The sequence below is a fragment of the Pinus tabuliformis genome, chromosome X (assembly GCF_031772625.1).
Source record: "Pinus tabuliformis cultivar Carrire ecotype Pingquan chromosome X, CPIR1, whole genome shotgun sequence".
Taxonomy (NCBI): domain Eukaryota; kingdom Viridiplantae; phylum Streptophyta; class Pinopsida; order Pinales; family Pinaceae; genus Pinus; species Pinus tabuliformis.
In genome coordinates this window covers 218,936,177-218,941,149 of record NC_142308.1, presented here as the reverse complement: position 1 = coordinate 218,941,149, position 4,973 = coordinate 218,936,177, and the positions used below count along the sequence as shown (strand labels likewise).

The 4,973-nt window shown below is 41.2% G+C and overlaps 1 pseudogene; it reads right to left on the bottom strand.

Annotated features, from left to right (window-relative positions):
• Positions 1-3,080: 3,080 nt before the first annotated feature.
• Positions 3,081-4,216, bottom strand: LOC149139126 (uncharacterized; annotated as a pseudogene).
• Between the last annotated feature and the right edge of the window lie 757 nt (positions 4,217-4,973).

Here is a 4,973-nt window from a genome sequence, read left to right as displayed (position 1 = left end):
CTTCATTTTTTTCCTCATCAAACATTTGGGGATAAAGATCTATGCCCCATAGAATATCCTGAAACCTGCAGGCATCCCCTCTTTTATATTGCTTTTCAAAATATCTCACAGCTTCCATTTGGATGTCTTGCTGGGAGAAAAGGAAACCCCCCTGACCATCACTGATTTTCCATATGGAATTTTTTTCCCGCCTGGAGCTAGCGAACCTATGGAAAAATTTTGTGTTTTTGTCGCCTTCTTTAAGCCAAGTCGCCCTGCTTTTAAGTCTCCAAGAAGCCTCCTCCTGCTTTAAGATTTTTTGCTTACTCCTTTCCAGCTCATTTATGCGACATCTGATCTCAAAAGGAAGTGAATTAGCATCCAGGGATCCAGAGATACTGTCCAGTTCCTTTTGAATTTCCCACAGGAACTTTTTGTCCGAGTGTCTTTTCTTTATCTGCCAGTCTTTCACCACCTTCTTTATCGAGGCCATTTTGTCTCTGAAGGTCAAAAAGGGGGGGAGCTTATCTCTTGCTGATAGGTCCTTCCAAGCTCTCGATACAATCTCGTTGAAATCTTGATCTTCCAGCCAACACCTGTTAAATTTAAAGGGGTACCCTTTCCTAAAACCCTTCTCCCTCCATCTGAGATATATCGGCCTATGGTCAGAGATGAAAACATTTTCTATAGATGAGAAAGGCATTCCCAATCTGTCAATAATGCTGGCATGAACAATAAAACGGTCAATTCTTTTTGCAACATACGCCTCCCCGGACCTTCCATTGTCCCAAGTTGGCATCATTTTGGAAGGGGTAATATCTATAAGATTCCTGTGCAAAAGTTCACATTTGATACGATCTGCCAACGGGTCTCTTTTCCTGCTTTTGCCCCATCGTTCCTCCAAATTTAGAGTCACATTGAGATCTCCTGCAATCATTAAGGAATCAATATCAAAAATTTCTGAAGCAAATAACTTATCCCAAAAAGGGAGCCTGTTCTTGTATGGGGCATAGATATTCAAAATGTTAATTGGGCACACGTTTCCTCTAACAGAAGCCGAGATGAGAATGCCTGCGAAACATTTGAAAGCTTTTGCTCTGATCCAAGCAGGATCCCATAATACTGCAAGGCCTCCCGACAGACCATTTGCCTCTGAGGCAGCCATGTGCCAGGAAGGAAACATCTTCCTAAAGTAAGAGATGGTCACCGACTTATTATGCATAGTTTCTTGAACTAGAATAATTTTTGGCTGATCCGAGAGAAACAGATTTTTTAGAGCCAAAAATTTATGGTCTGCTCCTAGACCTCTAATGTTCATAGATAAGATGAAAGTCATCGAGGAGATTTCTCAGCCGCCCTTGCTCTAAGAGGCCGATTCTCAGTCATATCAACGATGGGAACGTCAACCAGAGACAGATTCCTTACTCCTTTTGCAGCGCCCTCCGGCCTCCCCCTAAAATGTCTGCTGCCTCTGTTGTTTTTTCTCCTCACTGTTATATTCTTTGCAGAGTTAGGGCTTATAAAAAGAGGCGAAGGATTTCTCGGCTTGTGGATAGTCAGGGGTTCCAGTTCAAGCGACTTCTTACTAAGAAGAAAATCGATGTCGCTATCAAACAGGTTCTGAGGAGAGGAGGTTGGAGAGTTGAGAGGGGTAGCAGAGATCAAAACCTCTTTTCCTTTTATAGATGGGCCAGCTGCCTTTTTGAGGGGCGGGGATGGAGACGAAATGACTATGGTTTGGGACCCCACAGAGAATTCTTTGATAGGTTGGGCAGACTGCGGAGGGAGAGGAACTTCTTTGTCATCAATAGGTATCAGGGGGGTGGCGAACACTGGAGGCCTTGGGTCACAATGCCAGAGGATAAAACAGGCCTACTGGAGATTTCTGGAAGGGAGTTATCCTGAGAAAAATATAACGGGGATTGACTTATATACTTTCCCACATTAGACAGATCTTGCAATTCATCGTGATCTGAAGGCAAAAGGTTGATAGTGGAGGATGGCTTCGCCTTTTCAGGAGGCCGAGGATTCATTCTATGCCTGTTTTTATTTGTTTGATAGCTACCGGGAGCCATCCTGCGCCGCGGGCAATTTTTTATCAAATGTCCTGTTTTGTGACAAACTGCGCATCTAAAAGGGACTCCCCAGAAGTCCAATCTTTGAACAATTTTTGAGTCCTTCCACGATATCTCTAAATGGTCCGGGAACCCTCCTCTGAAAGCCTTTTCTATAAGAATCCATGCTATCCTTTTATCCTTTTCCCCAAGACATCTTGGGTCGACGTACACACATTTACCTATGGCGTTTCCAATCTCCATAAGAGTTTCCTTTGACCATAGCTCCAAGGGCAAACCCGGGAGTTTAACCCATATTAGGTTGTTTGAGGGAGTGTTCTTCAGTGGGTCGTATCCAATATACCAGTTATAAAGAGCTAGGAAGCTCCTTTTATAGACCCATGGCAGTTTCTGGATAGCTTCAAGATCATTGGCGCTGATGAAATGAAAGCAGTACCAGTGTTTCATGAGGTTTGAAATGATTGGGACATAACCAATGAGGGGCTTCCATTGAATCTCCAGCCATTTCCGCATCGTGGCGTCGTCCACCTCCTCGACCAAAAGTCAGGAAACTCCTGCCGCTGGGGAACTATATCAAATTGTCAAAATGCTTTTTTAGTTTATATAGCAAGGTATTACTCAATATTAAAAGTCCATTTTAACATTTTGAGATTTTTAATTTCTCTCATTTACTAGCTTCAATTCTCTGATGATAATTTACCATAAACTTTATTTGTAACATCTTCAAATTCCAATCTTGTAGATGATTTTTGCATTAAAAAAACATATTCAATTACTTCAAGATTGACATCTTTAATTTCTCTCATTTACTAGCTTCAATTCTGTGATGATAATTTACCATAAACTTTATTTGCAACATCTTCCAGTGCCAATCTTGAAGATGGTTCATGTGAGCCTTTAAACCTTATTTTTGCATTAAAAGACATATTCAGTTACTTTCTAAAAGCTTTTCATATTGTTGGATACAAGTTACAACTTGGAACCATTCATAAGTATCCCATTGAATATTGTTGGATACAAGTTACAACTAGGAACCATTGGTAAGTATCCCATTGAAGGAATAGTGAATAAGGCTCTGTGTATAAAGGAAATCGGAATTCACCATCATCTTTGAAACTCTTTTTTCAATTAATTAAGATGACTAGCGAAATGGAATACTTACCACGAGATTTCAACACGGTGTTTGGTAAAAATCTGAGCAGCTAACCTGATATAGCGACCCAATCGTTCCATGCTAAAATCTCAAAGATCTATTGGTCCTTAAAAGTTCAATTCCTTGCTTTGGTATCAATTGCCATTCAAATGTTTTCTAGAAACTGAACCCATGGATGCTTCAAAGAACCCACTCCCGAATCTCCTAATGTGTTTCACTTCAGCCGCTGCTTCTTCATCCACCTCTTCTTCTCAGATTTCACACCTTTTTCCCGGTTTACAAGAACCTTCGGCTTCACAAAACTTACTTGAGTATTTTGTCAGGTTTTCCCGCTTAAGCTTTTCTTCAATTCAAGGTGAGTTTTGGTCATCTGCTTCTCACTGTTTTCCAGAGCCACAATCTTGCGCTTGATTTTATTTATCGTGCTTTGCAAATCATATACAGTACCCCTCAATTATTTGATTTATTCCCTCTGAAATTTGAGCTTGCCTTTAGGTTTTTTGACCCGAGTCTCTGGTTGAAGATTGCCCATGCCTCAAATCCCTCCAATCCGAGAGTCGAGTATTTTATTCTTTGGCCCTTTCTTGAGGCTGATGGTTTCTGTTAAGCCTAGATCAACTGGCTCTAACATGATGGCTTCTTTAAAGAGTAAATCAATGGGATTGCTCTGAATGCTTTCAAGTTCTGTCTGGGAGAAATTTCGACCTTGGAAGCCTCTTTGATACCCTCTCCTTTGTTTATTTCCTTTGCATCGAGCTCTGAAAATTCATCATCTTGAGATTGATAGGATTCTAGAGAATTGAGTGAGAAATACCTGAATCCCATTTGCAAATGCAAAGGAACAAGTGCTCTGTGAAGGACGCCATTGCCACTGAAACCTATGAGAACAACAGAGATTCATGCGGATTTTGTGAAGAAAGCGTTGATCTGTTCAAGTATTCAGGCGCCGAAGAAGCAAAAGACGTTGCTGAGCTCTGTGCACAACATTTGAGCTGCTTTGAGTGAGCATTATTTAGTGAAAAAGATTGAAAACCACAATCTAATTGGGGCTTCATCCAATGTTTTGGAGAAATGGATTCTTAGGGATGACAATGCAACCTGGGTTTATGGTTTAAAGTGGTTGAGTTGCATTAGAGTGGTTAAAAGTGGAGGCAAGCTTCCAAATTGTGGAGCGAGCAGTCACATGAGGGCAAGAAATATCGCATATATGATACCTTTTTAACAGGTTACTAGGTTAATAATATCATATAATGTGGTCAATGATAAATTTCGTTTTTCGTTAGAGATGGTGACGTAGCCTGCCAGACTTGCTCGAAGCAGTTGCTGAGGTCGTGCCTTGACCTCTGGTCTAGGATGTCACTACCTAGAACTCACAAACACTCGACTCTTGATTTCTCCAGCCCCTCGCGGAGGCTAACTCACGTGGCTGTGGGATTGGGATTAGGCACTCCCATTCCGCATTTAATGGCGACGATCAAAGGGTACAAATCCATGGTCCAAGCATGGCATGAGTCTCTACCAACGTGGGCCCTCCATACAACGACCACGATCCACAAAACAATCTACGACTGAGGTGAGGTGAATTGGTGGGGGGTTGAGAAATCTAGTGCATCCGTGGTTAAGTGATTTCTCTACTTATGATACACTGTTTGGGATAGATTTTTGCTTTTTAATTAGAATTTTTTTCCTTTGTATTTATTATTGTGTTTTTTTTCATCAAGATAATTACCATATCATGAACATATAGAGAGACAAGAGACACAGTA